Raw genomic sequence first — 21,670 nt, 5'->3', positions numbered from 1 at the left:
GCCTTCACATAAGCATGTGCAATCACCATTCTAATCCATCTGGCCAGAGTTTGCTTGTGAGCAGGCCAGGCACGTTTGTGAAACCCAAACACAACAAAAAGAGAATCAGATTTCCTAATAGGAGCAGTTCTCTTCACATAGATACGGAGAGCCCGTACCACATCCAAAGACCGCTCTTTGGGAGACAGATCAGGAGAAACAAGTGCCGGAACTACAATCTCCTGATTAAGGTGGAACGAAGAAACGACCTTTAGGTAGATATATGGGACGAGTCCTAAGAACCGCCCGGTCGCTGTGAAATATCAGATATGGGGAACTACAGGACAAGGCACCCAAATCTGACACTCTTCTAGCTGAAGCAATAGCCAGCAGAAACACCACCTTAAGGGAAAGCCACTTAAGGTCAGCTGAACCAAGAGGTTCAAACGGAGACTCTTGTAACGCCTCCAAAACTACCGACAAGTCCCAAGGAGCCACAGGCGGGACATAGGGAGGTTGGATACGCAACACGCCCTGAGTAAAGGTATGCACATCAGGTAAGGTCGCAATTTTTCTCTGAAACCACACCGACAAGGCAGATATTTGAACATTGAGGGAGTCCAGACGCAGGCCTAAATCCAGGTCCTGCTGAAGAAAAGCCAATAACTTGACTATACTAAACTTGGAAGCGTCATAATCGTTAGATGCGCACCAAACAAAGTAAGAATGCCAGACCCTATAGTAAATCCGAGCCGAAGACGGTTTCCGGGCCCGCAACATAGTTTGAATGACAGCCTCAGAAAACCCTTTAGCCCTTAAGATGGAAGCTTCAAGAGCCACACCGTCAAAGACAGCCGGGCTAGGTCCTAGTAGACACAGGGGCCCTGAACTAGGAGGTCTGGGCACTGTGGAAGTAGAATTGGACGCTCTTACGATAGGCCTTGCAGGTCTGAGAACCAGTGCCGTCTGGGCCACGCTGGAGCTATGAGAAGCAGAATTCCTTTTTCTTGCTTGAACTTCCGAATTACCCTGGGCAGGAGTGACACCGGAGGGAACACGTACGGTAGCCGAAACCTCCACAGTACCGCCAGCGCATCCACGAATGCTGCTCGAGGATCCCTTGTCCTTGCTCCGAAGACCGGAACCTTGTGATTGTGTCGAGACGCCATCAGATCTACTTCTGGAAGGCCCCACCTTTCCACTAGGAGTTGAAAAACTTCTGGATGGAGGCCGCACTCGCCGGCATGCACGTCCTGACGACTGAGAAAGTCTGCTTCCCAATTCAGGACTCCCGGAATGAATATTGACGATATGGCCGGTAGATGGCGTTGTGCCCACTGTAGAATCCGTGAGACTTCCTTCATTGCTAGGCGGCTTCAAGTGCCGCCCTAATGATTTATGTAAGCCACTGTGGTGGCGTTGTCCGACTGAACTTGAACAGGATGGTTCTGAATTAAATGCTGGGCTAGGTTCAAGGCATTGAAGACCACCCACAACTCCAGAATATTGATCGAGAGGAGGGACTCCTCCTTGGTCCACCGCCCCTGAAGGGAGTGTTGCTCCAGCACCGCGCCCCAACCTCTTAGACTGGCATCTGTCGTCAACAGGACCCAGTCGGATATCCAGAACGGACGGCCCCTGCACAGTTGTTGGTCCCGGAGCCACCAGAGCAGCGACAGACGGACTTCCGGAGTCAATGAGATCATTTCAGACCTGATCCAGTGAGGCAGGCCGTCCCATTTGGCTAGAATCAGCCTCTGGAGAGGGCGGGAGTGAAATTGAGCGTACTCCACCTTGTCAAATGCTGACACCATGAGGCCCAGCACTTTCATCGCTGAATGTATCGACACTTACGGACGAGATAGGAAGCAACGAATCCTGTCCTGAAGTTTCAGGACTTTCTCCTGAGACAGGAACAACCGCTGGTTGTGAGTGTCCAATAGTGCTCCCAGATGCACCATGCTCTGAAGAGGGATCAGGGATGACTTCTTCCAGTTGATGAGCCACTCGTGGGCTTGCAGAAACCGGACCGTCACATCTAGATGACGCAGGAGAAGTTCTGGGGAATTTGCCAGGATTAACAAGTCGTCCAGATACGGCAGTATCATGACCCCTTGACGGCGGAGTACCACCGTCATCACCGCCATGACTTTTGTAAAGACTCGCGGAGCCGTTGTTAAACCAAAAGGTATCACCCGAAACTGGTAATGGCAGTTGCCAATCGCAAATCTCAGGTATTGCTGATGAGACACTGCTATAGGAATATGCAGGTAAGCATCCTGTATATCCAGGGAGACCATGAAGTCCCCAGGTTCCAAGGCCAGAACTATAGAGCGAAGGGTTTCCATCCGGAACTTGGAAACCTTCACAAACCTGTTCAATGCCTTGAGGTTGAGAATGGGCTGGGAGGACCCATTCGGTTTCGGGACTAGAAACAGCGGAGAATAGTACCCCCGGCCCCTCTGCGCAAGAGGCACCTGTACTACGATTTCTGTATCCAGGAGGGTCTGTACCACCGAATGTAGAGTATTTGCCTTTGTCTTGTCCAACGGGACCTCTGTCTGGCAAAATCGATGAGGGGGTCGGTTTTTGAAGGCTATGGCGTAACCTCGAGTGACGACTTCCCGTACCCAGGCATCTGAAGTGGTCTTCAACCATTCCTGGGTATACCCTAGAAGCCGGCCCCCCACCCTGGGATCCCCCAGAGGGAGGCCCGCCCAGTCATGCGGCAGGCTTATCTGTAAAATTAACTTCAAAAGATCAGGAACATCCACATGTGAACCACCCTCCCCATCAGCCATATCTGATTCAGAACCTGTGGGGTCAGTGTAAGTGCCGTCTTCATCCGACGAGGTGTCAGTGACAGTAGTGGATTGTGAGGAGACAAGCGCTCGCTTAGAGGACCCCTTGGACGTAGGTGAGCGACGGTCAGACTTTTTAGTAGTCAGGGACTGGTTCAACTTCTTTATTTGAGCAGATAAATCGTCCGCCCACGGCGGGTTAGCTACAGGGACCACAAACGGTTGTACCGGCATTGGGGGTCCCATAGGGGGTGTGTTAGTTTATGAACTAGCGTATGCAGAAGCATGGAAAAAGCGGCCCACGGTGGGTCATTATTTGCCCCCGTTGCCACCGTCCCACTGGGGAGCAAGGAGCCCCCAGAACCAGAGCCCAAAGCTGCTATATTCTCCTCATAGGTATCTGCGGCTTCAGCAACACCGGCAGTGTGTTCAGCCCCAGAACCGTTACCCTCAGAAGCAGACATGATATAACTTGCAGTATCAGGTAACACAGTACAATTCGTCAGCAGCACAATACCTCTAGCCCAAACCCCTGTGCAGTGTAGTCAGCACCAGCAGAGATAAAGGAAAGATATCGTGACTAAATCACAGAGAAAAATACGTAATACAGTATATCTTTGTGAAAATCCTATATTAGATAAAACCTGACGCACCAAGCCCCCTCAGGTTATAGAATATAGGGATAGCAAGTTGAGTGAAAGACACGAAATGGACACCACTCAGCTATCAAATGCACACACAAATAGTCACAGTTTGTACAATGCAGAGGTTATTACTAACAATAATACTGCACTGGACTAGCTTACAAAGCTATATAACAATAGATATAACTGTACACAGTAAGAACTGGATGTATATCACAGGGTAATTGTACTAGGAAACCCTGACTAAATGCACTCTTTCTTAACTAACACTGACTAAAAAAGGCAGGTAGAATACTTAAGTGTCTTGTAAAGTCACAGCACTGACAACCAGGCGGCTTTACATTGGAGGATGTGCCCAAGCATTCCCAGGAACAGTGAGCTGAGGGATAATGGCACCGCAGACACTGCCAGGGAGTGAGGGAGAAACAGATATGCAGCTCCAGGGCGGTAACATTTGCAGAAAATGGCGCCCTGGGGCTGGGGGAGGGGCTTCAGGTCCAAGCTCTATCCCCCTACTGGCAAAACCACAGGGTACTGCGGGCTCTAATAAAACGGTTTACAGAGAAAACCTGACCTGTCCCATGCCCTGGTGATCTAGTGGGATCGCCTGTACTGCCACAGTGTACACCGCCAGCGCGCGCGCGGCCCGCCTCCCACTGACCATGCCGGATCGCGATAAAGACCGGGTCCCGCAAGCGGGACCCACTTACCACCTCCCGAAGCGCGGCCACACGATCCCGGAGAGCCCCCGTCGTGTGTGCCTGACAAGAAGAAAACCGGAGCCTCCTGCTGTAGTTACCCGGCAACCAGGGCTCGGGAGTGTACAGCGCCGCTGGGGAGAGCCGGAGCTGCAGCCGTGAATGTCCACTGACATATAACACTGCTGCTGCCCTTGAAGTCTTCACTTTTTTCCTCAGAAAAAAAGCTCTTCTTAGGGCTGCCTGGAGCAGCCCCTCTGTCAAGTGCCTGCTACTGCAGCACCGACTAAAAAACTGAGATCCTGTGCAGGGAGGCGGGGTGATATAGTAGGCGGCGCTATGCATTCTGGGAACAGTCAAAGCTTTGAGCCTGTTGGTGCCTCGGATCAAGATCCTACTCTACACCCCATTGTCCATTCCTTGTGGAGCCCAGTGTACCCCGCAGCAGAAAAATAAGATTTTACTTACCGATAAATCTATTTCTCGTAGTCCGTAGTGGATGCTGGGGACTCCGTCAGGACCATGGGGATTAGCGGCTCCGCAGGAGACAGGGCACAAAAATAAAGCTTTAGGATCAGGTGGTGTGCACTGGCTCCTCCCCCTATGACCCTCCTCCAAGCCTCAGTTAGGATACTGTGCCCGGACGAGCGTACACAATAAGGAAGGATTTTGAATCCCGGGTAAGACTCATACCAGCCACACCAATCACACCGTACAACTTGTGATCTGAACCCAGTTAACAGTATGACAAACGTAGGAGCCTCTGAACAGACGGCTCACAACAATAACAACCCGATTTTTTTGTAACAATAACTATGTACAAGTATTGCAGACAATCCGCACTTGGGATGGGCGCCCAGCATCCACTACGGACTACGAGAAATAGATTTATCGGTAAGTAAAATCTTATTTTCTCTGACGTCCTAGTGGATGCTGGGGACTCCGTCAGGACCATGGGGATTATACCAAAGCTCCCAAACGGGCGGGAGAGTGCGGATGACTCTGCAGCACCGAATGAGAGAACTCCAGGTCCTCTTTAGCCAGGGTATCAAATTTGTAGAATTTTACAAACGTGTTCTCCCCCGACCACGTAGCTGCTCGGCAGAGTTGTAATGCCGAGACCCCTCGGGCAGCCGCCCAGGATGAGCCCACCTTCCTTGTGGAATGGGCCTTGACAGATTTAGGCTGTGGCAGGCCTGCCACAGAATGTGCAAGTTGAATTGTGCTACAAATCCAACGAGCAATCGTCAGCTTAGAAGCAGGAGCACCCAGCTTGTTGGGTGCATACAGTATAAACAGCGAGTCAGATTTTCTGACTCCAGCCGTCCTTGAAATATATATTTTCAATGCCCTGACAACGTCCAGCAACTTGGAATCCTCCAAATCGCTAGTAGCCGCAGGCACCACAATAGGCTGGTTCAGGTGAAACGCTGACACCACCTTAGGCAGAAACTGAGGACGCGTCCGCAGTTCTGCCCTGTCCGAATGGAAAATCAGATATGGGCTTTTATACGATAAAGCCGCCAATTCTGACACTCTCCTGGCTGAAGCCAGGGCCAGTAGCATGGTAACTTTCCATGTAAGATATTTCAAATCCACCGATTTGAGTGGCTCAAACCAATGGGATTTGAGAAAATCCAAAACTACATTAAGGTCCCACGGAGCCACAACCGGGGGCTGTATATGTAGTACTCCTTTTACAAAAGTCTGGACTTCAGGAACTGAAGCCAATTCTTTCTGGAAGAAAATCGACAGGGACGAAATTTGAACCTTAATGGACCCCAATTTGAGGCCCATAGACAATCCTGTTTGCAGGAAATGTAGGAATCGACCCAATTGAAATTCCTCCGTGGGGGCCTTCCTGGCCTCACACCACGCAACATATTTTCTCCAAATGCGGTGATAATGTTGTGCAGTCACCTCCTTCCTGGCTTTTACCAGTGTAGGAATGACCTCTTCCGGAATGCCTTTTTCCCTTAGAATTCGGCGTTCAACCGCCATGCCGTCAAACGCAGCCGCGGTAAGTCTTGGAATAGACACGGTCCCTGCTGAAGCAGGTCCCGTCTTAGAGGTAGAGGCCACGGATCTTCCGTGAGCATCTCCTGAAGTTCCGGGTACCAAGTTCTTCTTGGCCAATCCGGAGCCACGAGTATCGTTCTTACTCCCCTTTGCCGTATAATTCTCAGTACTTTTGGTATGAGAGGCAGAGGAGGAAACACATACACTGACTGGAACACCCACTGTGTTACCAGAGCGTCCACAGCTATTGCCTGAGGGTCTCTTGACCTGGCGCAATACCTGTCCAGTTTTTTGTTGAGGCGAGACGCCATCATATCCACCTTTGGTTTTTCCCAACGGTTCACAATCATGTGGAAGACTTCTGGATGAAGTCCCCACTCTCCCGGGTGTAGATCGTGTCTGCTGAGGAAGTCTGCTTCCCAGTTGTCCACTCCCGGAATGAACACTGCTGACAGTGCTATCACATGATCTTCCGCCCAGCGAAGAATCCTTGCAGCTTCTGCCATTGCTCTCCTGCTTCTTGTGCCGCCCTGTCTGTTTACGTGGGCGACTGCCGTGATGTTGTCCGACTGGATCAACACCGGCTGACCCTGAAGCAGGGGTTTTGCCAGGCTTAGAGCATTGTAAATCGCTCTTAGCTCCAGTATATTTATGTGAAGAGACATCTCCAGGCTTGACCATACTCCCTGGAAGTTTCTTCCCTGCGTGACCGCTCCCCAGCCTCTCAGACTGGCATCCGTGGTCACCAGGACCCAGTCCTGTATGCCGAATCTGCGGCCCTCTAACAGATGAGCACTCTGCAACCACCACAGAAGAGACACCCTTGTCCGTGGCGATAAGGTTATCCGCTGATGCATCTGCAGATGCGATCCGGACCATTTGTCCAGCAGATCCCACTGAAAAGTTTGTGCGTGGAATCTGCCGAATGGAATCGCTTCGTAAGAAGCCACCATCTTTCCCAGGACTCTTGTGCATTGATGCACAGACACTTTCCCTGGTTTTAGGAGGTTCCTGACAAGTTCGGATAACTCCCTGGCTTTCTCCTCCGGAAGAAACACCTTTTTCTGAACCGTGTCCAGAATCATTCCCAGGAACAGCAGACGTGTCGTCGGGGTCAATTGAGATTTTGGAAAATTCAGAATCCACCCGTGCTGTTCCAGCACTACTTGGGTTAGTGCTACTACGTCCCCCAGCTGTTCCCTGGACCTTGCCCTTATCAGGAGATCGTCCAAGTAAGGGATAATTAATACGCCTTTTCTTCGCAGAAGAAACATCATTTCGGCCATTACCTTGGTAAAGACCCGAGGTGCCGTGAACAATCCAAACGGCAGCGTCTGAAACTGATAATGACAGTTTTGCACCACGAACCTGAGGTACCCTTGATGTGAAGGGCAAATTGGGACATGCAGGTAAGCATCCTTGATGTCCAGGGACACCATAAAGTCCCCTTCTTCCAGATTCGCTATCACTGCTCTGAGTGACTCCATCTTGAACTTGAATTTTTGTATGTACAGGTTCAAAGATTTCAGATTTAGAATAGGTCTTACCGAGCCGTCCGGCTTCGGTACCCCAAATAGTGTGGAATAATACCCTTTTCCCTGTTGTAGGAGGGGTACCTTGACTATCACCTGCTGAGAATACAGCTTGTGAATGGCTTCCAATACCGTCGCCCTGTCTGAGGGAGACGTTGGCAGAGCAGACTTTAGGAACCGGCGAGGGGGAGACTTCTCGAATTCCAACCTGTAACCCTGAGATACTATCTGCAGGATCCAGGGGTCCACCTGTGAGTGAGCCCACTGTGCGCTGAAATTCTTGAGTCGACCCCCCACCGCCCCTGAGTCCGCTTGTAAAGCCCCAACGTCATGCTGAGGGCTTTGCAGAAGCCGGGGGGGGGCTTCTGCTCCTGGGAAGAAGCTGCTTGGTGCACTCTCTTACCCTTTCCTTTGCCTCGGGGCAAATATGACTGTCCTTTCGCCCGCTTGTTCCTATAGGAACGAAAGGACTGCGGCTGAAAAGACGGTGTCTTTTTCTGTTGGGAGGGGACCTGAGGTAAAAAGGTGGATTTCCCGGCTGTTGCCGTGGCCACCAAATCCGATAGACCGACCCCAAATAATTCCCCCCCTTATACGGCAATACTTCCATATGCCGTTTGGAATCTGCATCACCTGACCATTGTCGCGTCCATAAACTTCTTCTGGCAGATATGGACATCGCACTTACTCTCGATGCCAGAGTGCAAATATCCCTCTGAGCATCTCGCATATAAAGAAAAGCATCCTTTAATTGCTCTAAAGTCAATAAAATACTGTCCCTATCTAGGGTATCAATATTTTCAGTCAGGGAATCCGACCAAACCACCCCAGCACTGCACATCCATGCAGAGGCGATGGCTGGTCGCAGTATAACACCAGTATGAGTGTATATACTTTTCAGGGTAGTTTCCAGCCTCCTATCCGCTGGATCCTTGAGGGCGGCCGTTTCAGGAGACGGTAACGCCACTTGTTTTGATAAGCGTGTGAGCGCCTTATCCACCCTAGGGGGTGTTTCCCAGCGCGCCCTAACCTCTGGCGGGAAAGGATATAATGCCAATAACTTCTTTGAAATTAGCAGTTTTCTATCGGGGTTAACCCACGCTTCATCACACACTTCATTCAATTCGTCTGATTCAGGAAAAACTACAGGTAGTTTTTTCAGACCCCACATAATACCCCTTTTTGTGGTACATGCAGTATCAGAGATATGCAAAGCCTCCTTCATTGCCGTGATCATATAACGTGTGGCCCTACTGGAAAATACGTTTGTTTCTTCACCGTCGACACTAGATTCGGTGTCCGTGTCTGGGTCTGTGTCGACCGACTGAGGTAAAGGGCGTTTTACAGCCCCTGACGGTGTCCGAGACGCCTGTACAGGTACTAACTGGTTTGCCGGCCGTCTCATGTCGTCAACTGATTTTTGTAATGTGCTGACATTATCACGTAATTCCATAAACAAAGCCATCCATTCCGGTGTCGACTCCCTAGGGGGTGACATCACCATTACCGGCAATTGCTCCGCCTCCACACCAACATCGTCCTCATACATGTCGACACACACGTACCGACACACAGCAGACACACAGGGAATGCTCTTATCGAAGACAGGACCCCACTAGCCCTTTGGGGAGACAGAGGGAGAGTTTGCCAGCACACACCCAAGCGCTATAAATATATAGGAACAACCCTATAGAAGTGTTGTCTCCCTTATAGCAGCTTAATATATCAAAAAACGCCAAAAAAGTGCCCCCCCCCCCTCTCTGTTTTACCCTGTTTCTGTAGTGCAGTGCAGGGGAGAGTCCTGGGAGCCTTCCTCGCAGCGGAGCTGAGCAGGAAAATGGCGCTGTGTGCTGAGGAGATAGGCCCCGCCCCCTATTTCGGCGGGCTCTTCTCCGGTGTTTGTGAGACCTGGCAGGGGTTAAATACATCCATATAGCCCCAGGGGCTATATGTGATGTATTTTTTAGCCAGAACAAGGTATTCTCATTGCTGCCCAGGGCGCCCCCCGCAGCGCCCTGCACCCTCCGTGATTGCTGGTGTGAAGTGTGTGACAACAATGGCGCACAGCTGCAGTGCTGTGCGCTACCTCATGAAGACTGAAAAGTCTTCTGCCGCCGGTTTCTGGACCTCTTCACTTTTCGGCATCTGCAAAGGGGTCGGCGGCGCGGCTCCGGGACCGGACTCCATGGCTGGGCCTGTGTTCGATCCCTCTGGAGCTAATGGTGTCCAGTAGCCTAAGAAGCCAATCCATCCTGCACGCAGGTGAGTTCACTTCTTCTCCCCTAAGTCCCTCGTTGCAGTGAGCCTGTTGCCAGCAGGACTCACTGTAAAATAAAAAACCTAAAAACTTTTTCTAAGCAGCTCTTTAGGAGAGCCACCTAGATTGCACCCTGCTCGGACGGGCACAAAAACCTAACTGAGGCTTGGAGGAGGGTCATAGGGGGGAGGAGCCAGTGCACACCACCTGATCCTAAAGCTTTATTTTTGTGCCCTGTCTCCTGCGGAGCCGCTAATCCCCATGGTCCTGACGGAGTCCCCAGCATCCACTAGGACGTCAGAGAAATATATTTTACAAAGGTTAGTTGTTTTTTGTTTTAATAAAAACTTTTAAATATATGTTCTTGACATAATTCAATCATTCAAAAAAAAACCTGTAAAAAAATAAATAAAATTGCCAGTCAAGTGGTTAAACCGCTTTATTTTTAAACTGCAATTTAGATCCGAGTTTGGACACAGCCCTCTCAAAATATCTCTGCACATTTTAAAACTTGCATTTTATTTTCGGCTTTGCTCCCAAATAAGAATCAGCCCCTTAGTATACGCATTTTGATACAAACAAGCTAGATAATTAACAATTGTGCATAAACATACATAAAAACAGAGTCAGTGCTCGGCTGTAAACTATATGACCGTTGACGGGTATGCAACCAGATATCCCAGCATGCCCTGCCAGAGATTTAGCATGACATAACAACAAAGCTGTAAAAGGGCATGCTTGTATGTATAGTTCCATAGTAACTGGAGTGCTACAATTTGCCTACCCCTGACCAAGTTGATGGGTGCACCAGACAGGTTCGGGGCTACTGTAAGCACGGTGGGAGATAATGGCAAAAGCGAGGAAAGGAAGAGTACATGAGGGGAGAGGGCCTTACTTGTGAGCACTTCAAATTTATGAGGGAAAGTGGGGGACAATGTCAATGTGCAGGATGGGATGGCTTAGCATGAGATGTGATCTTGAGAGCCCTGTTGATGCTTTGCAGAGAGGTGCAGAGTCTGATAGGAATATGGACAAAAGTTCCAGATGTTGGAAGAAGCACAGGCAAATCCTGGAGGTGTCGGTTTTACAAAATTGCTGATTTCCAGCAATTCTACTGGCTGTTTTTTTTTTTTAAATGGCAATGTTATTAAAAGGCAGAACCCACCAGAGTTTCACCTTAAGAACGGTGCCATTTTAAAAACGACCAGCATAAAACATTGAAACGCTGCAATTTTACAAAACTGGAACCTTCTACATTTCCCCCATATGTCAATCTGGGGGATACAGTCTCAGATTCACCAATATCCGACATAATATACAGAATAGTTCAAAATAGAAAACTAAAAATGTATTTGATTGTTGAACATTACATTTTTATCACTGCTTAGGTATGTCAGACAGCCTTTCTTTTAACAGCCAAGCCTTGCCAGACGATAGTAAGTCGTATTTTTAAGACATATGGTGCACAGATGAGTCACAGCAAGCTAAAGGTGTTCTTGGTATGCGCTATGTAGATGAAATCTTATATTGCTTATAATAACAAAGCTTGTATGTGAGGCACCACACAGTCCACTTTCAGGACTCCCATGCACATGACTAAATCTAAATGTATACAACTAGCAAAATATAATGGGTTCCAATGCTTAGATAGACAATGTCTAGGTCGACATGCATTAGGTCAACACTGACAAAAGGTCCACACTGGAAAATGTGGACAGGTTCAAATGTTCGATGTGGCAATGGTCAACGCCGCTTTTTAAGGGGTTTTTTTTTTTTTTTTTTTTTCATACTTTACCATCCACGTGGACTACAACTGGGAATAGTAACTTTTGGGACTACAATTGGGAATAGCACGTGAAATAAGCCATGCAAAGAGACGCTGTACACTAATTGGGGTTTCCTGTGCTATTACGGTAAAATGACAACAGAAAAAAATAAAATAAAATTGTGTTGACCTATTTGTGTCAACCTTTTCATGTGTCAAGCTTCTGTACCTGTCCACCTTTTCCTGTGTTGACCTAATGTATGTCAACCATATGGGGTCGACCTAGACATTGTAGGTTTACGCTGCGAGGGGAGGGTTGGAGTTAGGTTCAGGCACTCCTGGGGAGGGTTAGGGATAGGCTGCAGTTAGGAAGGGGGGAGGGTTAGGTTTAGGCATCACCGGGAGGGTTAGGGATAGGCTGCGGTGAGGGGGTGGGTAGGATAGTGTTAGGGGGCCATTGGGGAAAGGTAAATGTACTTCCCTTCCCCTTTCTGGATTCTGATAGTCAGGATGCCGGCATTTTAATCCCATCCTAATCTAGGAGCCAGCAGGAACTTTAAAGCAGCAAAAGAAGAGAAACATCCATTGAAAGTAACAGAAATTAAAACCAAACGTTGGTTGCTCGCACTAATTTGTTTAAATGACTTGGGCACCTGGCATTTGTCCAGCCACTGTCTTATGCACCTTGCCCTATCTAGGATCTGAGCCATATAATGTGATAACTCGTAGGAAGGACTCATACCAGCATAGTGATGCAGAATTCCACTGGAACGATTGTGCAAGGGCACTCGGAGACCAACATCTTTGCTCATTTTAACTCACAGCCATAAATGTGTGCAGAAAAATGAGCAAAGATATCCTACCGTATTCCATGTTCTCCCCATGGCCTCACTCTGACACAGATAACATCAGGTACCCAGGGCCCGCCCGTCTCATACAATACTCACACTGTACATTGGCGCCAACCACCACAGGGCACCATGAGCAGCAGAAATGCACCATCAGCAGCCGCACCCACCGGCAAAGGCAAAAACAGAAGACAAAGACAAACAATTAGAGGGAGATGTACGAAGGCTTGAAATGTAATAAAGTGGAGAGTGATACAGTACCAGCCAATCAGCTCCTAACTGCCATGTCCCAGGCTGTGTTTGAAAAAATAAATAAAAAAATAACACAGTTAGAAGCTGGTTGGCTGGTAGTTAATCACTCTCCATTTTACCGCTTTTTATGGCTTAGTACATCTGGCCCTAAGTGAGATGTTGGGTGTAGAATGGCCAATCCTGGGCCATTTTTTCAATCCCGGGTATCGGAACTGAAGAATGGTCAATCCTCCTGAGGATGCTCAACGCTGGCCGGCATTAAAAAAACAAAACAAAGGGCCACCTGATTCCGAAATCCCTGGGATTGGAGCTTCCAATAACAGGATTGAATCCTGGATGATTTTTGGCCTAAATCCCAGGATTCCGCTGATCCTGATCCCGGGATTGGCCGACCTAGTTGGGTGGGAGAAGGTAAGGGGGCACAATGTGCTACTCCTGCTTATCTCCTGCTCCTACCAGTTCTCACTCAGGGGTTGATGTATTAAGCGGTGAAAAGAGTGGGATAATGGACCAGTGGAAAAGCTGCCCATAGCAACCAATCACCTTTGAGGTAGCATTTATCAAGTACATTCTATAAAATGATAAGTAAATGGATGGTATGGGCATCTTCTCCACTCTGCACATCAACCCATCAATGTCGACTGCAAGAACAAATTCTGGGAAGAAACCTGGTATTAAACAGTAACGTGAGTAGCAAGAGTTGTCGATGGATGGATGCACACATCTATCACATTATGTTGATGTGTATAAGATAAAAATCACTTGACCCGTCTAGTCTGCCCATGTACGCAGACACAATTACACACTAGGGTTAATTTTTGGCAGAAGCCAATTAAACTACCTGTATATTTTTGGTTGTGGGAGGAAACCCGAGTAAAAACACGCACGCACGAGAAGAATATACAAACTCCATACAGTTACGGTCACGGTGTGAATCAAACCCACAACCTCAGTGCTATGAGGTGGTAATGCTAACCATTACACCATCCGTACTGCCCATCACACTTCTTAGCAATAAATGCTGCCAAACTATATAAATCACAATTCTGTGATTTGCTAAAAGTGAACAGACCAGAAACTCAACTACAGGCTTCTAAGTGGGTAAACTTATTGAAATATTACACCAGCTTTGAGAAATGCTATCCCTGGCCTTGTGTTAACAAACAGTTAATGATTCTTCCAATGTCACTGATTGATTGTCAATGTCATTGATGTTCCATCAAAAATGGAAAAATAACAAAGAAAACTTGTGTTCTCCTTATGGTCCTTGAGGCCCATAAGATCTATTGGGGCAGATGTATTAAGCCTGGAGAAGTGATAAAGCAGTGATAAGTGGAAGGTGATAACGCACCAGCCAATCAGCTCCTAACTGTCAATTTACATATTGGAGCCGATTGGCTAGTGCGTTATCACCTTGTACTCAACACTGCTTTATCACTTCTCCAGGATTAATACATCTGTCCCAATATGTCATGAGAAGATTAGAAATCCTGATCACAAATCCTTGTCTTATTAAAAGCCATTATTCTTTTGTAAGTGGACTGTCATATAACAAATTAGACATGAGACCGTTTGTCCAATGTTCATATTGTTTATTTGAAAACCTAATAAACAGTTTTTGAATAAAAAAAATAAATAAAAAACATTGTTATATAACTATCTGTAAACATACATAAAATCAAAGTAAAAGAACGAAAAAATGCTGCGTAATACACTGACATTTGTACAGTCCAAGCATGAATTTCCAGGTGGCTGTGCTAACTCCTCACTGACTAGTTCTCTGTACAGCAGCACCAGAAAACCAGATGGAACACATTTAGAGATTGCAACTTATCAATTCCCTAGGTCCTAGCGCCTTATGAATATTAGTATTGCAGTAATAGGAGTCACTCTGTATAAACATTTGAGCGCTCATGAACAATTTTTTTTCCCTTCAAAATAGTCACTTCTGCTTGTGAGTCAAAAATATCAATTCAAAAACAAAACCACATTTCTGCAAACTCCAGACCGATTTAAAACAATCTTGAAGTGGAACTAAAACAAAGAAATAAAAATCCACATTGTAAAGCAACATCCATTCATAAAAGCAAAATTATGCACCAATAAGAGTGCAGTACTGTATCCGTGGTTAAACAGTCTTTTTCTAGGCTGTACTCTGGAACTTGCGTGGTGCTTGCTGTACGTATATGAAGACAGAAATCAGTGTGATCCAATTGTACATTTAGGGCCTGATGCAACACTGCGCAGAAATTGGGCACGTGCTCTTACATTGCATGCATGAAAAAAAAAAAAAAAAAAAAGAGAACACATCCAGCATTGCATCTGCAACCTATCTGTACACTTTGTTTTGCTACCGCTGCCAGCCCTTACCAGTGTGCACTTGCCCTCGCCTATAAGCTTACGTCCAACTCTGTATGGCCTAGAACTGAACTGTTGCCTATGTTAGAATGCCCTGTTAACAGACCAGTACCCCCTCTTCAATTGAGGGACTCAATGGAAAAAGGGCACATCACATCTATATGAATTTTGAATGTTTGCTGCCATCCAGTAGCATTTGTCATCTAGCGTCAACTCCGCTAACATCTATCAAAGGGGGGTATCCTATTAACAGCGGTAATACTGCTGTTCATAGGTTCACTGGGGGCTTTCCAATTAGCCCTGATAACTGGCACTTAATAGGGATTATGTTTCGGGGAGCCTCAGGCACCTGAAGCATAATCTGCGATAAGCGATAAGCAGCTCTCGGAGCCACAATAACACATGGGATTGGGAATTTATCCCAGAACCAATGTGTTATCGCACAATGGCCCTCATACCGAGTTGTTTGCTCGCTAGCTGCTTTTAGCAGCATTGCAAACGCTAGGCTGCCGCCCTCTGGGAGTGTATCTTAGCTTAGCAGAATAGCGAACGAAAGATTAGAAGAATTGCTACTAAATATTTTCTTGCAGTTTCTGAGTAGCTCCAGACCTACTCCTGGATTGCGATCAGCTCAGTCCGTTTAGTTCCTGGTTTGACGTCACAAACACGCCCTGCGTTCGGCCAGCCACTCCCCCATTTCTCCAGACACTCCCGCGTTTTTCCCTGGCACGCCTGCGTTTCTTAGCACACTCACGGAAAACGCTCAGTTACCACCCAGAAATGCCCCTTTCCTGTCACTCACTCACCGATCAGCAGTGCGACTGAAAAGCGCCGCAGAATCTACAGCAAATCTACTAAGTTTTTAGTTAAATAACTAAGCGCATGCGCCCTGCGTGCCTTGCGCATGTGCATTTTGCAACAAATCGCAGCATAGCGAAAATCGGCAACGAGCGAACAACTCGGAATGACCACCAATAGCGGTTTCTTTATCAGCTGCCCAATTTTAAAGGGCTAAATGCGCTCTGCCCCTTTTTCAGTGCCCTGCACAACAGCCTGCCTGGTGCTCGATGCCGTGCGCACGTGCACAGCATCTATTCACATTCAACTGAGAGTTTTGGGGGAAGTCCAGCACCTCCGTAGGTGCTGGGCACGACCCACTTGTGATGCAATGGGCTCGGCCCGCTCCCACTAGTGCCGCCAGTGGGGCTGCGCCGTGCCCAAGTCGACCAAGCCCTCTTTACATGTGAACACGAGACTTAGCGCAAAGTGCCCCCTCAGCACTGGCGGCCTGCCCCTAAAAAAAAAATCGAGGAGGGGGGACACTAGCATGGGCCTATTTCTCCCCAGCAGCAAAATACAAAGCCCTGGTATTATATTTCAAGACACAACTTGTTGCCTTGTAAAAAAGTAATTTTATGGTATGTGCCTCTTTTACCACTGAGCCCCTCAACTGTAAGAGCAAGAGATACAACTGGAATGAGTAAGACTGAACTGTCCATACTCCATACTAGACTGCGGATCATGCACAGTGAAAAAACGCACAAGATTCACTCCGCAAACAGGTATAGGGGGTCAATTCAGCATCGGGCCCTGTGTGTGTGATATATTTGGAAACAAACAAAGCTACACATACTAGTAGTGCCCATGCTCTTTTCAGCTGTATTGACATGCAGCTGTTTAAACTTGTTAAGGAATGTAAGATTTTTTTGTAATTATTTCTAAGTGGAGCTTAAACCACAGACATTTTTATAAGCCTGCTGCTTAAAATGAGAAAGAAAATAAATATTTCCTTTTTTTTTTTCTTTCTTTCTGTCCAAAATAATGTTAAAACCATTTATTATATTTTATTTTGGCCAAACCACAAAATAAAAATGGTAACGTTATCTAGACCAGCAGACCAGGGAGAAGAAAGTCTCTGTTTTCATCCCATGGTAATATTTCTGTGAAGTCCAAGAAAAATGAAGAAGAAGAAAAAAAAAAAAAAGTAAAAAAAAAAGAAGAATTGCAGGGGAATTTCAGCTATTTCCAATAACCAGTGGACAGTTGCCACATTTCTCAGCTCCAAGAAAGGAAAACACCAGGACTTCTTCTAGCTATTCAAGTCCTCACCTTAACCAGTTCATTGAACGTCAGGAAAAGGGTTAAAGAGGAGGAGAAACAATCAGTCCTACAGTAAAAAAAAAATACACACAAACAAAATAGATATACAGGCGCAAGATCTCACACACACAAAAGAACATATAATTATTAAGTGAACACCCACGCTCTAAATTTTTCAGGCATCTAAATGGCGCTTAAAATAGTACTCAAGATGGCAAATAAAAACAGACTTCTAAGCAAAGATCTGCACGCCTTCGAGAACAGGTTTAACTAAACATGCCACAATGTTGTACCTGCATGGATAATACTATGATCCCAGGATTTACAGAATGAACAAACCTTGCAGGGAAATCATTTTGCTTAGGTATGACGGAAGCAAGTGTCAGACGTATACGATATCTACGACACCTGTGGGCAAACGCTGCCTTGTAAACACTTTAACTCTTGCAGCCGCAATGTGTTAAATAAAGTGTGTGTAACTGTATGTATGAGTTTCTTTTTTAGTCATGAGATGTGTTGACACAGCTGATGAAACAGATAAACCTCTGCCAAAGTGTGAATGTGAAGTGCTAGAACTGAAATGTGGAAGGAAAAGGGGGGCAGCCACTGATATCCAGATATCTATCCACTGTTATCAGCTGAAGAATGTAAAACCCTGTCTGTGGTTGAGCAGCGCTGCATATACTGGCAGGTTCCCCCATATTGTTTTCAACTAGATTAGGTGGGGCCATAACAAGGAACAGGCAGCTTCGTTTACATAGAAAGATACTGCTCACAAGTGTGCCAGGCATGTTAGGGATTGTGCAATACGCATCATGAAGGTGTGCACAGATGAACAACACAGCCTCCATTTTATTTTCCTGTAAGGATCAGACAGGATTTTTAACCTCGCGTTATAAGTTTCTAACGAAACTCTATTCCTACTACACTGCTTGGTTATCAGTGAAGGTGCCTTTCCTGGTCTATCAATGTGGTGTAAATATCTAGAACAGACAAAATAAAAATCAAGCAGCGTGTGCAACAGATTTGTAGAGCTACAGAATTCTACAACAGTAAATCCAGTCATTGGTCAACATTTAGACACTATCACAGCAACATGAATGGATCTTGAAAGCCAAATGACCAACAGCTCATCAGCGGTGTAAAATGAATAACAGAAATGAAGACAATGGAAAATAGTATTGACGAGAAATTAGTCTGAATTTATGGTCTCACTTCCTGGGTGCCCACTGCCCCCCTCCCCGATTGGTAGCTGTGTAAGTGGAAGAGCCATAGCGCTGGTGTAGAAGTTAGGAAACTGCATTGAAGGCAGGTTTCTCGGAGTTGGCCCAAATCAAAAGTGTGTACACACGGTGAGATAAATCTGTAAGATTTTGACTATATAGTCAAAATCTTATGAAAAGTTAGTGCATATCTCATGGTGCTAGGCAGCTTGCGATACAGATTTGATCGGATGCGCGCTCCCGTGGGGTCGGTATCGTAAGGCTAGATAGACTGTGCAAGCAAGCCAATCGTGACTATCTAGTATAAAAGTATAGTCAAAATTGGCACTTAGTCAAAATCGTACATTGACAAAATCTCAAGCACAGATAGTACAGATTTTGACTATCTGTGCTATCTGGGCTCTGGGGGAGTTCAAGGGAAATCGCATAGTCAAAATAGAACATAGCAGGGATCTCACCATGTGTACATAACTGTTCTTCAAAGGAGAAGTTTTGGCTGCAACATAGACACTCAAGCAGTTTACACAAGAGCCTCCATACAATCCATGAGTAGATCAGACAATAAGAACAGACTGATTTGTAAACTAGGAAAAAAATAAATACAATATATTATTAACACTAGCAGAATCCAAAACAAAACCAAAAAACCCATGCTACTTCTGAGGTTATCCATGTTCAGGAGAATTGAGTATGCTAAACCCTGACCTCATTTAAAAATGGAGTTTAACACAGGTTGAACACGTAGAGGTCAATGACATACACTGACCTCCAGAATTATGTAAAATTCCAGGTGAACGGCACGTCAAACCTATTTGCATTTGACATATGGTTCAACTGGTATATAAAACCTGTGTTGTTCAAATGTCAGTAGGTACCCGGGAAAAAGAACTTTCAATCAACATGAACCCATAAAAAATTAGATGTTCTGGGTAACGAAAAAAGCCATATAACAGGAACAATGTGGAGCAATTAAGACATACGACTGGCAAAACCCAACTCCAATGTACAATTGTACCTGTAAATATCAGAATAAGTGACAAAAAGTAGAAAACAACATCAAAAAATATTTAAAACAGCAGCGTCTGGATTTTTTTTTTTTCCTGCCACCATAATTCCTGTTCATTCGTTTAAAATACATGGAAATATCAGTGTATAGGATCTGGTGATTGTTGGTGACCAACCTTCTGATGTCTCTCACATTTATTGCCCGGATAACCAGATCTGCACAGACTGAAGCCCAGCATGTCACATCCTATTTTTTGCTTTCATTGCCTTTTGCACACAATCTACTCAGCATGTAATTGTTCTTGGTCACAAACTCACCACAAAGTTCACTATAGTATATCACTACAAGAAGGTAGTGCTAGTGTTGGCCGATTGTGAGGAACTTATCAGCTAATGTGCCATATACCCTACTTGGAAAAAGTCTCTCAAAACTAGAATATAATTAAAGAAACATTAACATGACAGGTGTTGCAAACAACGAGATAAGATATACAGTGAACAACCATCTCATTGGGCAGCCCCAACAACACATGAATATTACAATCATTAGGCTTTTGATTTGCACATACATCCGAGTAATAAAATCAAGCAACACACACTACACTATGATGTCCTGTATATTGTTAAGTATACTGTATGCTGCAAATAAAATAAAAAAACAAAAACACAAAGTTGCAGATCAGAAATAAACAACTCATATAGTTTACACTCCAGTAAGTGAAGATTCTTTTAAACAAACTTTGAGATGTCTTGGAAACACAAATGACACAAAGTTTTGATGATGTATAAAACGCTGCTATCCCAGGATTACAGCAATGCAATCTATTACAGCATGCAGATTGGCCACAGTGAATATATTTAAGGTGCATACTCAGGTGCGATGTGTGCTTACAATTTTTACTATATAGTCAAAATCGTAAGAAAAGTTAGCACATATCACACCATGTGTATACAGCTTGCGATACTGATGCGCGATCCCGCGGGGTCGGGGTCGCAAGAAAAAAATAGACTGCGCAGCCAAGGCAATTTTGACTATATGGAGTACACTTTAGTTTCTAGTATAGGCAACATTGTATATAGTTAAAATCGCAAGTAAATATAGTCAAAAATGGTGGTTCTGGGCTCCGGGGAATTCAAGGGAAATCGCATAGTCAAAACTGGCCCTGTCATATGTCACCATGTGTATGCAACTTCAAAGTGTGCCAGTAATCAGTCCTGTGCCATGAGCAGATGTAGGGTAAGCACAGTACAGGTGAGTGCTTAGAATTGCTAAGTGACCTAGATTATACACTGTATAATGATAGTAACCATCAGAGGTCCCTTGTTGCACTCAAGTCACTACAAGTCCCAGCATGCTGCCAGCCACATCTCCCATACACACATGAACACATCCAGACCTGTAGACAGAGATACACACATATTTGCCTATGCTGACAGTGTACACTGACACACAAGTACTTTGTATCCAGTTGTGTACTATATATTACTGTACACAGACCAGGGGCAGAAGTCTCCCCTCAGTGCCAGGTTCACCCCTCCTCCTGATGAACACATACTGTAGCTGCTTACATACTCAGTGTCACTATATACACCTGCAGCACTCCACGTACACGGCTAATGAGACTATTCCCCCCGCTCACAAGTTAGTACATAGCCCATTAGTATGATTGCACAGGAAAAAGTTAGTGCACTGTTGGAACTAGACTTTATTTTTCAGGTGCAGATGTTGTGCTACTTTTTTGCACCCTTCCGCCCCATGTCCCAGTCCCACTGTTCCCAGACAGTCTCTCACCCAGGTCCCGGTCGTTCTTCTCTATGCACACCAGTGGTTAACGAGCCGACATCTCCTGCGCGCTCCCGTCAGACTTCCTGTGCGCGCCCCCGCGTTAGCTCATACAGAGGAGGGGAGGCTCCCATTCATGGGCACTACTCTCGCTCACAGTAGTGAGCACACTGCACAGTCATTACTAATATACAGTCACAGGTGCTGGTGTATACAGCAGGGGTTTCAGCTGGCCCTAATTTTCAGGGACAGTCCCAGGTCTTAAAGGTTTGTGTCTGGGAATGTCCCTGGCCACCAGCCGTCACTATCATGTGTCAAGCACTGTTCTGGCGACCAAGTTAATAGTTAATACTTGCTGAACTTAGAATGCAAAAAAAAAAAAAAAAAAAAAAAAAAACACATGTTA

General features: G+C 46.0%; 1 protein-coding gene across 2 annotated transcripts in view; it reads right to left on the bottom strand.

Annotated features, from left to right (window-relative positions):
- The window catches only part of NEK6 (NIMA related kinase 6), a 283,568-nt gene extending 262,137 nt beyond the window's left edge, over positions 1-21,431 (bottom strand). Inside the window, exon 1 of one of the 2 annotated variants that reach the window (XM_063936856.1) lies at positions 21,274-21,431. The gene's annotated coding sequence lies outside the window, so the exon portion shown is untranslated. The remainder of the gene's footprint in view (positions 1-21,273) is intronic. The other variant, XM_063936854.1, reaches the window with a different exon arrangement.
- Between the last annotated feature and the right edge of the window lie 239 nt (positions 21,432-21,670).

This window comes from Pseudophryne corroboree, chromosome 8 (genome assembly GCF_028390025.1).
Source record: "Pseudophryne corroboree isolate aPseCor3 chromosome 8, aPseCor3.hap2, whole genome shotgun sequence".
Taxonomy (NCBI): Eukaryota; Metazoa; Chordata; class Amphibia; order Anura; family Myobatrachidae; genus Pseudophryne; species Pseudophryne corroboree.
This window is presented reverse-complemented; position numbering and strand designations above follow the sequence as displayed.